Source organism: Hyaena hyaena, unplaced genomic scaffold (assembly GCF_003009895.1).
Source record: "Hyaena hyaena isolate Hyena2069 unplaced genomic scaffold, ASM300989v1 scaffold_584, whole genome shotgun sequence".
In the NCBI taxonomy this organism is placed as follows: domain Eukaryota; kingdom Metazoa; phylum Chordata; class Mammalia; order Carnivora; family Hyaenidae; genus Hyaena; species Hyaena hyaena.
Genome location: NW_024081205.1, coordinates 1,239,344 through 1,251,984, shown reverse-complemented (window position 1 = coordinate 1,251,984; position 12,641 = coordinate 1,239,344).

Genomic DNA, 12,641 nt, shown 5'->3' with positions numbered 1-12,641 from the left:
CCTGAGTCATGTGAAATTAGTCATCTGCAATGTTGGTTATACATTAGAAGCACATGAGAAAATAATAAGATACGCTGACACCTAGGCCACAACCCCAACTATCTGATTTCATGCTATGCACAGCATCCAGGCACAGGTACTTTTAGAAGTTCCAATGTGCATCCAAGGACTGAGATCCACTGTCCTTAAGAATGACAGTGACTTGTGGGGATGAGCACTGAGTGTTATGTGGAAACTAATTTGACAATAAACTATTTGTAAAAAAAAAAAAAAAAAAAAAGAATGACAGTGGCTCCTGACTGCTCATGGTTTTATTCCTACATTTTCTACATAGACTGCAAGGGTCTCTAAGCCACTCACAAGCCAGTGGGCAGTGAACAACTAAACAGCCCTTGCCAGAGTCAGAGCAGCAAGCTTCTGTCCTGTGGGGATGACAGAGAAAAACTCCCTGAAGTTGTCAGGACATAGATGGTCTCCAGACAAGGAAAGATCTTATTCAGCCCCTCAGGCCAGTTGCTCTCCAGCTTGGTGCAGATTTAAACAAGAAAGTCCACCCAAGGACCAGAGGCCAGAGGGAGCAGACAGCGTGGCAGCTCTTTTATGAGGTCTGCTCCCATCTGCTGGCAGAGGAAAGGCTTGGGCCATCACTCCTGATAATTAAGTCCCCTGCACCTGCCCTCTTTCAGAGGCATCTCAGGCAGTATCACCACCAGAAACACACCGTGCAGGGTCTGTCTATTTTACTGTGTGGATCCTGACTGGAAAAGGGGGTCAGGTATATGCATCCAGGCCATCATCTTTCAGATCCCTTTACTTGGGCATGGCTGTGCACTCCACATACCATAACACAATGCCTTGCACAGACATGTGGAGTACATATTCACTAAATCTTTGAGAGTAAATGAGGTCTGAGTCATCCTGCCCTACAATCTGAAACTTGGGGAATCTTCCAATTCCAAAGTGATACAGTAACTGTTTTAAGAATGCCTACCTAGAAATGAATCATGCTTAGAAATCAATACAGATACTTCTTGGTTTATTCTTAACCTCCCTACTTATTAAAAACTCTTTTAAATTTATATATTGGTGATCTCCACCTTTTGTGAGAGTTCAGAAAACAGATAACAAGATGGTCTTAACCATTGCTGAATTCCCAATGTCCTGCATAATGACCGAAACATACTAAGTAGTATTTGCTATTGAAAACATTCAGAATTTTCCACTGAGCACCTCCTCACAGGGGCACTGAAAGATTAAATCAAATAATATATGTAAAATGTGTGGTTTCTTGCACAAATTAAATAAATAAAATATAGCCCTTGTTTCACTTGAATCAAATTCCTGCTTCTTTCAAACTGACCTGAGCATTTCATTCAATCTTCTCTTTCACTGATGATAACAACAGAGAATTTATAATATATAATCATTTTATTTTTTACCAGTAGTGGCCTGTACTCTCTCTTCCCAGACCCTTGTCTATATAAGTACAATATTGTTATTTAAGATAGAAACACTTTGAGTTTCCATACCAGTTATTTTTACAATGGTCCCTAAATTCCCCAGACACTGATAAAGAATGACTCTGCCAGATTAAACAATAATTTACACATGCCACACATGCATTGTTCTATAGTGATTATGCAGAGTATCAATAGCACCAAGGTTGAGTGTAATTAGGTAATTCACAAAGCTAACTCTTATTCTAAAAGCTAATAAACAACTCTGAAACTTGCTTATAATCCCATCCTCCCGAGCTAAGCAATGTGGAATTTTAAAAAATTAGAACAAAAATAAATTTCATACAGTATTTTTAATACTTTTCTGTCTGTTAACATCTCAGTAGAAATCTTAAAGAGAGCAAAACAGCCGACTCTATTTATTTATTTTCCAAATATCCCTCTGGCACTTTGTGATAATTATGTGAAGTACTAATGGCATTTAAATTTTATTTAGTCATTAGACTTCTTTAGAGCTTTAGCTCCAGAATCCAAAGTGCTTTATGAAGAATTTATAAGCCCCATTATCCAGAAAGTAAGGAGCAAAAGAACTCATTTAATTGTGCATAACTGTGTGCTGATGGTTTTGCCTATATTTATGGAAGGAGGAGGTCAGAATTCCACTAAGTTTAATGGCATCACCACCACCAGCATTATCATCATCATACAATAATAAAACCATTGTTTATTGAGGCTTTATAATGTGCCTGACACCATTCTAGATATTTAACCTCACAATAACCCAATGAGGCAATGATTATTAATTACATTATACAGATAAGGAAACTGAAACTCAGAGACTTTTAGTAACTTGCCTAACATTGCACATGGCTGAGAACCAAACCACTATTTAGATTCAGGTCTGACTCTAACACTGGTTATCCTAACACATGCTATCCTAACACACATCTATGTGTATGAGACTTATTCGATGTCCCTAAAGCTACTACTGATAGAATAGGCAGTTAGTTAGACATGAGATACATGCAAAGGTGGTGAATAAATAGATGACACATTAGAAACCTGAGGGCTAAATCCTGACTTAGTGGCTCTTAACATCCTGGCCTTGCCACTTCCAACACCCCGGGGGCTGATAGACCAAGAGCCATAGGTACAGAACAGGCACGCTCTTGTTCAACCTTTGTGCCGGTTAACCTATAGCTTCATTACAATATATTTACACTGTGATTTTGACACACACACACCCTCCCAAAGATGGTCTTGACAGTTCTGGCAAGAACCTTGTAAGGTGAAAAATTCTCCCTCCCAAATGGAAGGAGGAATCCGTTAAATGACTGGAAACACGCTGAGTTAGAGACCACTCTTATTATGGCCCATAACCTATGCGAACATAGAAAGAAAAGACATCCCTAACCCCGGTGCAGTTGCCAACTCTGGGCTGGCCCGCTCTCCCACCCTGACAGTGAACGATCCTTAATAAACTGCTTTGTGCTTCCTACTTTCCTTCTTGTTGTCTTTATTAGAGCACAGATCTTCACATAAAATCTTTCATGGGGAATCCAAGAACCAAGACCTCCCATCACACAACAGCCTCTCCCATTGGTAACACTATGGCACTCTGGGAAAATCGCAATGGATAATTCATTTCTATCAAAAGCTTTATGCTAGGCTGCCCAAGCTTGTGTGGGCTTGTGTGAAGAGATGGCCCCTACTAGACGTACCTGGAGTAAGAAAGAAGGAAGTCAGGAAGCTGCAGCTAATGGAAGAGAATGTATGTAAAGTGGGAAAAGCTTTTTTTTTTTTTTTAAATTCTTAGTTCCCAATTCTATTCCATTGGTCTATGTGTCTGTTTTTGTGCCAATACCATACTGCCTTGATTACAGCTTTGTAGTAGAGGCTAAAGTCTGGGATGGTGATGCCGCCCGTTTTGGTTTTCTTCCTCAATATTACTTCGGCTATTCGGGGTCTTTTGTGGTTCCATACAAATTTTAGGATTGTTTGTTCTAGCTTTGAGAAGTATGCTGGTACAATTTTAATTGGGATTGCATTGAATGTGTAGATTGCTTTGGGTAGTAATGACATTTTAACTACATTTATTCTTCCGCTCCATGAGCATGGATCTTCTTCAATTTCCTTCCTAAGTTTTCTATAGTTTTCATCATACAGATCTCTTATATCTTTGGTTAGGTTTATTCCTAGGTATCTTATGGTTTTTTCTGCAATTGTGAATGGGATCAGTTTCTTGATTTCTCATTCTGTTGCCTCATTGTTGGTGTATAAAAATGCAACTGATTGGGGCGCCTGGGTGGCTTAGTCGGTTAAGCATCCGACTTTCGCTTAGGTCATGATCTCGCGGTTCGTGGGTTCGGGCCCTGCGTCAGGCTCTGTGCTGACTGCCAGCTCAGAGCCTGGAGCCTGTTTCAGTCTGTGACTCCCTCTCTTCTGACCCTCCCCTGCTCACGCTGTCTCTCTCTCTCTCTCTCCTAGAAATAAATAAAACATTTAAAAAAATGCAACTGATTTCTGTACATTGATTTTGTACCCTGCAACTTTGCTGAATTCATGAATCAGTTCTAGTAGGCTTCTGGTGGAGTCTGTCGGGTTTTCTAGGTAGAGTATCATGTCGTCTGCGAAAAGTGAAAGTTTGACTTCTCCTTTGCGAATTGATGCCTTTTATTTCCTTTTGTTGTCTGCTGATGCTAGGACATCTATACAATGGAATACTACATGGCAATGAGAAAGAATGAAATCTGGCCGTATGTAGCAACATGGATGGAACTTGAGGGTGTTATGCTGAGCAAAATAAGTCAGGCAGAGAAGGACAGAAACGTATAGGAGGATTAGAAGGAACTTAACGGAGGACAGTGGGGGAGAAGAAAGGGGGAAAAATGGTGGGGGAGAGGGAGGGAGGCAAACCATGAGAGACTCTTGAATGCTGAGAACAAACTGAGGACTGATGGGGGTGAGGGGGAGGGGGGGGGGATGGGCATGGAGGAGAGCACTTGTGGGGATGAGCACTGGGTGTTATATGGAAAACAACTTGATAATAAGCTTTTTTAAAAAAATTCTTTTTGACAAATTCACAGTAACTTCAACTGGCCAAAAAGTTTTACACATCAAGGCCATACTTCAAAGATTAATCAGTATATCAGTTTGGGAAGGACTGTGTTTCTACATACTTCTTAACAATTTGTATTTTTAGGTCAATCCAAAGGTCACATTTTAGGGGCAGCTGGCTGGCTCAAGTGGTGAAGCGTATGACTCTTGACTTCAAGGTTCTGTGTTCAAGCCCCAGGCTGAGTGTAGAGATTATTTTTTAAAAATTTTAAATCTTTAAAAATAAATGCTACTACCATTTATTTTTTTTTAAAAAAGGGTCTCATGGTACAGCTGATTCAATAATTTGCTCAAGAAAAACTCTTTATATGATTGGCACAAAGACCACTTGTTTTCAAGCAGCTATCCAAACACATGGTTCAAAGCATCATATTTAGAAATAATGCATGGGTGAGGGGGAAAGGGTACAGAGCAATGGTCTACCAGTACTACTGTAAGGACCATCTGGGAGCCCCTAAGAATACTGACTGGAAAACTCAAGTCCTTATGAATCATATTGTTTAAAAGATTATTTTTCTAGGTGGAGGCTAAGCCCCTTGAACCAGTCACTTGTCTTGACTTGGACTTAACTTCTACCTATGGAAGACAAACTGCAAGCATATACAATGCTCCCTCGTGCTCTTCCCAGGCAAGGACTCCCAACCCAAGAACTAATAGCTATTCTAACTCTTCTGTTTTCTATAACTGTTGATTCATTTTGCCTGTTCTTGAATTTCACATAAATTGAATCTTACACTATGGCTAGATGCAGAACTGGATCTTGAGCTTTCCATTATATCTGCAAGCTCATGCATATTGTCCTGTGTAGCAAAAGTCTGTTTTTCTTTGTGTTATATTGTCTTAAATGAGTAGGTCTCCATTCTCCTGCTAATGGGCATTTAGTTCCTTTTTAGAACTGGGGTATTAGAAGCAAAGTTGCTGTGCACACTCTTGTGCTTGTTTTTTGGTAGATTCAATTCTCAATGGTCAATGTCTATAAATCGGTTTGCTTACCCACATGATAGGCTTAAGTTTAGCTTTAACAGATACTTCGAATTAGTTGCATCAATTTAAATTTCTTGATATATGTTTTATGGCTCAGCATGTATCTTGGGAGCTCCATCACACTTGAAAGGGATGTGTATTCTAGCTACAGAATGTTGTGTTTTGTAAACAATTAGATCAAGGAGGTTGATGCTACTGTTCATATCTTCTATTCCTTATTGATTTTCAGGTCTACTTGTATTAATTACTGAGAGGACATGTTAATATCACCAACTATTATTGTGCAACTATTTTCCCTTTAATTCTGGCTATTTTTGTTTCATGTAACTGGAAGCTCTATTATTAGGCACATGTGTATTAATAATTGTATGTGTTTGTAATAAGTCAGCACTGTTTCCATTACAAAATGTCCCTCTTTATCAATTCTGATCTTGAGGTAGATCTTGTCTAATATTAATACAGTCATTGCCTCCTTCTCATGTTTATTGCTTCCATGGCCTATCTATTCGCATCCTTTTGCTGTCACCTTTTATTTGTCTTTATAATTAAAGTATGTTTCTGTAGACAGAATTTAATTGGATCTTGGGTTTTTTTCCTCCTGTCAGACAACCTCTGTCACTTAACTGGCATATTCATTCCATTTACATTGAATATTATTTTAGATCTAGCTTGATTTTGGTTTACCATTTTTCTATTTGATACCTCATTGTTCCATCTGTTTCTCTTTGCTCTGTCTCTTTTTTTCTGCCTCGTTTTGAGTTAAAGAAATATCCTTGGTATTTAAGTTCCTATATTGGCTTTTTCTGCATCTTTTTCATGTTAACTGAGAGGTTACATCATGAATAATACAATTATCACTATCAACTTTATGTTAATAGAGTAATACCTTACATAAAATGTATTAATTTTCAACAATATGAGTCTATTAACCCCAAATCCCCACTTTGTGTGCTATTGTTGATACATATTCTTACCTTCATATGTTATAAACTGCACAACTGGAATATGTTACAAACTGCCAAATCTCGAGTTATCATTTCTGCTTTACATAATCAAATGGTGAAAAATGTCACGGTCTCTCCTGTGGAGCATGACAATATCCTCTATACTGACTTTCCACTTCCATTCTAGCCCTCCTTTTTATGCCACTATTTACACAATAGCCAGAGATATTTCCTTTCAAAAGCAAAATGGACGGTGCTGTATGTCCCAAGCTTAGTGTGCTTCAAGGACTTCCCAGGATGAAATTCAGACTCACAGAAGTAGTCTTGTATTAATCTTCTAGGACTTTGGTAACAAAATACCACAGACTGGGTGGCTTAAGGAACAAATTTATTTTCTCACAATTCTGGAAGCTAGAAATCAATGATCAAGGTGTCAGTGAACTCAGCTTCTCGTAAGACCTCTCTTCCTGACCTGTAGACATTCCTTCTTGTGGTGTCCTCACATGGTCTTTTCTCTGGGAGCTTAGAGAGAGAGAGATCTGATATCCCTTCTCCTTAAAAGAACAGCAGTCCTCAGGTGGGACCACACTCTTATGAGTTCATTTAACCTTAATATACCTCCTTACAAGCCCCATATCCAAATTTAGTTAGGGCTTCAACAAGTGTATCTGGGGAGTGGGACATAATTCAGCCCTTAAGTAACAGGCCTGAAATTCTCTGCCTAGGCTAAGGAGGAAAAGATCAGTCTAGCTTATTATATAACCTAACACAACACACAGGTACAAATGTTAACAGCTTATGCCTATTAAGGAATCTATATCAATTCAGGATGAACCTCACTAGGCCTGTCTGTGTAAGCATAACTTTTATGTACTCTTAGATCCCACCTCTCAAAGAAGTTTAAATTCTCAAAAAAAAAAAAAAAAAGTAATCATATTTTGAACAAGTGAAATTACAGTGCAATTTAAACCTAGCAACGATCAAGGCACAGCCAGTCAGAATGCCTCAGTGCCTACACATTGCATCCCTTTGGAAGTCCTGCGTACACTTGGATAGAGTTCTGCATACTCAGGAGGACCCCAACACAGGATCCTAATGAACAACTAAGTGGTACTCAGGAGCCCCAAGAAGATAGCCAGGGAGAGGGAGAGATGGTGAATTAAAAGTAAGTGAGCTAAGGACACCTGGCTGGCTCAGTTAGTAGAGCATCTGACTTTTGATCCCTGGGTTGTGAGTGCAAGCCCCACATTGGATGTGGAAGCTACTTAAAAAAAAAATTAGGTGGCATAAAAGATTACACTTAAGCACTCATTTTGTAGAAGATTCAATTAACTACAGAGGAAAAAGCAAAGAAGTTGGCACAAAACTGGACCTAAAAAACAAAAAACAAAAACACTTGACCTAATTGCTAAGCGCACAATTTTTCCATGACAATAAATGTTAGTGTCTGAGCAACTGCAATCAATATACTTACATATGACGTTTACCCAGAAACAAGAAAAGAAGTAGTTCACTAAATAATTTGAAAATTATATTTTATAAATACCACAGTAAAAAGCCTAGATCTCCTATCTCCTAGGACTGTATGAAAATGAAAAGCTATATTCTACAGTAACATATAATAAAAGTCTGACTCTTGTGTGCATGTGGCCTTTATTCATTATTTTAAGTGATCTGGATGTTTGCCTGAGTTGTCAAAAATGTTTTACCTTAACCATAAGAGATTCTTAAATACGGAGAACAGACTGAGGGATGATGGGGGTGGGGGAGAGGAGGAAAGGGGTGACAGGCATGTAGGAGGGCATTTGTTGGGATGAGCACTAGGTGTTATATGGAAACCAACTTGACAATAAACTACAAAAGAAAAAGAAAAAAGAAAAAAAATAATGTTTTACCTTATTCCACACAGCAGTTCCTTCCAAGTCCTGAAACCAACCTGCCGAATGACACTGCTCTCTCAATCTTTTTTCATTTATTCCATAACATCTGTATTTGATTCCTATCACTGCTGTAACAAATCACCACAAAATTAATAGCTTACAATTTTGTAGGTCAAACATCCGGTGAGGGTTTCATCAGGCTGCAATAAAGGTATTGGAAGGACTTTCTCCCTTTCTAGAGGCATTAGGGGAGGACCTTTTTCCTTGCTCATACAGCTTATTAGCAAAATTCAGTTCCTGTTGTGGAACTAAGATATCTGTCTGCTTCCTAGAAAGCAGCTGAGGGTCCTTCCCTGCCTCTATAGGATGCCCACATTCCTTGGCTCATTGCCCCCTCTTCCTCCTTTAAAGGCAAACTCTAACATTTTGAATCCTCCTCCTTCCACTGCATCCCTCAGTGACCAAGCCAGATTAAACTGGGTCCACCTGTATATACAGGATAAGGTCCTGGTACAAACTCCCAGTTGCATCTTCAAAACTCCTTTTTCCATAGAAGATAACATATTCACAGGTTCCTGGGAGTAGAATGTGGACATCTTTGAGAAGACCATTATTCTGTCTACCATACCATTGCAAGAAGGTCTTTGGTCAACATACTGGGCATCTTGATAAGGCAGCATTTTCAGGCTCTCTCCTCTCCTTTACCCTATCATGCAGAGAAGGTCATTCACTGCAAGTTGCACAAGGGCTATCATTTTCGTTTGCACTGGATTTTTAGCTTCTCAGATTTAGTGGACACCTGAATGGTGTGACTTGGACTTCGTTCCTCAATAAGGATAAGACTTTGCCAACACACAACCTACAGATTCTCCAGAAAGGATCCAAGGTGGTATTTCTATAATATTCATAGTCAGTAACAAGAGAACACAGTCATTTTATGAATCATTAACTTTAACATAAAATGAAAAAGGTGCAGGAACCTAGCAATAATTTGGTGTAGATGACTTCCAGGAAAGGTGCTTCAAAAATGTCTTCAATTAAAACAAAAAAAAAAATTGTAATGCCTGAATGAAGATTAAAAAAATAAAAACAAGGCAAGGAAACATTCCTCTTTAAAGTTAAATAAATTTTAACTAAACAATTTGTTAATAGATCTGCCACTTGAATCGCTATCAAAATCATATACAAAGATTGGGCTTTTGCACTGGAAAAATAGATATTCTTTCGTATGTCCAAAATGTTCTTAGATACAAATAAAAATAAATGTTATAATTCAGTAAAATTAAAGAAAATGGGTTCGGGTTCGTATTCATTTACTTTTGAGCAATTTGCACAGATTAAGGGCAGGTCAAAAAGTCAAATGCCCTAAAGAATGAATGGATTAGCCAAAAAGTTAAAGAGAAATTAGAAAGTACATGAAAGCCAATGAAAATGATAACTCTAAAGCCCAAAACCTCTGGGATGCATCAAAAGCAGTCATAAGAGAGGTATAGCAATTCAGGCCTTCCTAAAGAAGGAAGAAAGTTCTCAGATACACAACCTAACTTTACATCTTAAACAGCTGGAAAAAGAACAGTAAATAAAATCTAAAACCAGCAGAATATGGAAAATAATAAAGATTAGAGTAGAAATCAATGATACCAAAATCAAAAAAAAAAAACAAAAAACAAAAATCCAGGAGCTGGTTCCTTGAAAAAATTAACAAAATTGATAAACCCCCTAGTCAGTTTGATCAAAAACAAAAAGGAAAGGATCCAAATAAATAAAATCAAGAATGAAAGAGTAGGAGGGAGGCAAGATGGCGGGGAAGTAGGGAGCTCCGTACACTTCGCTCACCCGCATCTGTCAAACAGAGAAGGCCTAAAGCCATATGACACTGAACCACAGGAGTCTGGGAGGAAAAGAGACAAAGTCTACTAAGAAGACTGCCTCATACAGCTACCTCAAGAAACAAGCCAAAGAACACATGGTGGAGAGTCCCAAATATAACTACAAATAGGGAAATAAAATAACCAAAGTCCAACAAGACAGACCAAGAGATACCAATAAAAGAAAACTTCCTGAATTGACAGGCCCTAGACAGTCAATGAGCCTTCTTTAATATAGTAATACTCGCAGGTGCAGAGCACATAACAAGCTTTTAAAACTGACAAGAAACAGAAAGCTGGCCAAAACAATGAAACGGAAGAAGTCTCCTCTAAAGAAATTCCAGGAAGAAGTGACAGCTAAAGAACTGCTCAAAACAGATATAAGCAACATAACTGAACAAGAATTTAGAAAAATAGTCATAAAATTAATAGCTGGGCTTCAAAAAGGCATGGAAGACATCAGAGAAGCAATTGCTTCAAAGCCTAGGGAGCTTAAAAATAGTTGTAATGAATTAAAAAATGCTATAAATGAGGTGCATAATAAAATGGAGGTGACCAATGCATGGATTAATGAGGCAGGAAGGAGAATAGGTGAATTAAAAGACACAATTATAGAAAAAAGGAAACAAAGAAAAAGAGAGATAAACTGATCCAGGAGCCCTAAAGGAGAGTTCATGAACTGAGTGATACACTCAAACAGAACAATATCCTTATCATAGGAATTCCAGAAAAGGAAGAAAGAGGGAAAGTCACTGAAGGAGTACTTGAACAAATTACAGCTGAGAACTTCCCCAATCTAAGGAAGGAAACACTGAAACCCAAGAGGCACAGAGAACTCCCCTCAGATGTAACTTGAATTGATCTTCTGCACTACATATCATAGTGAAACTGGCAAAATGTAAGGACAAAGAGAGAATTCTAAAAGCAGCTAGGGATTAAAGGGCCCTAACATACAAAGGGAGATATATCAGAGTGGTTGCAGACCTATCTACTGAAACTTGGCAAGCCAGAAAAGAATGACAGGAAACTTTCAATGTGATGAACAGAAAAAATATGCAGCCAAGATTCCTCTATCCAGCAAGCCTGTCATTCAATTTAGAAGGAGAGATAAAGGTCTTCTCAAATAAACTAAAATTGAAAGAATTCATCACCACTAAACCAGCCCTACAAGAAATGTTAAGGGAGATTCTATGAGGGAAATGTTACAAGAAACATGAGGTACAGGAGATACCACCACAAGATGAATCCTACAGAGAACACAATGACTCTAAATCCATATTTTTCAATAATAACACTGAATGTAAATGGACTAAATGCCCCAATCAAAAAACATAGGGCAACAGAATGGATAAAAAACAAAATCCATCTATTTGCTGTCTACAAGAGACTCATTTTAGACCTGAGGACACCTTCAGATTGAAAGTAAAGGGATGGAGAAATATCTATCATGCTACTGGAAGTCAAAAGAAAGCTGGAGTAGCTATACGTGTATCAAACAAACTGGACTTTAAAGGCAGTAACAAGGGATGAAGAAGGGTATTATATAATAATTACAGGGTCTATCCATCAGGAAGAGCTAACAATTATAAATGCCTATGCACCAAATACGGAAGCACCCAAATACATAAAACAATTAATCATAAATAGAAACAATCTTATAGATAAGAATGTGCTAATAGCAGGGGACTTTAATACTCCACTTACAACAATGGATAGATCAACTAGACAGAATATTACTAAACAAACAATGACACATTGGATCAGATGTATTTGACAGACATATTTAGAACTCTATATCCTGAGGCTATGGAATTCACTTTCTTCTCAAGTGTGCATAACACATTCTCCAAGATAGATCACATACTGGGACATAAAGCAGCCCTCAATAAATATAAAAGAATTGAGATCATACCATGCACACTGTCAGATCACAATGCTACGAAACTTGAAATCAATCATAAGAAAAAGTCTGGAAAACCTCCAGAAACATGGAGATTAAAGAACACCCTACTAAAGAACGAATGGGCCAATGAGGCAATTAGAGAGAAAATTTAAAAATATATGGAAACAAATGCAAATGAAAATACAATAATCCAAACTCCTTCGGATGCAACAAAGGTAGTCTTAAGAGGAATGTACATTGCACTCCAGGCCTATTTCAAGAAATTACAAAAAGCACAAATACAAAATCTAACAGCACACCTAAAGGAACTAGAAGAAGAGCAACAAGAGCACCCTAAACCCAGTAGCAGAAGAAAAATAATAAAAGTCAGGGAAGAAATAAACAAAATAGAATAAAAAAAAAAAAAACAGTTAAACAGATCAATGAAACCAAGAGGTAGTGTTTTGAAAAAATAAACAAAATTGGCAAACCTCTAGTCAGGCTTCTCA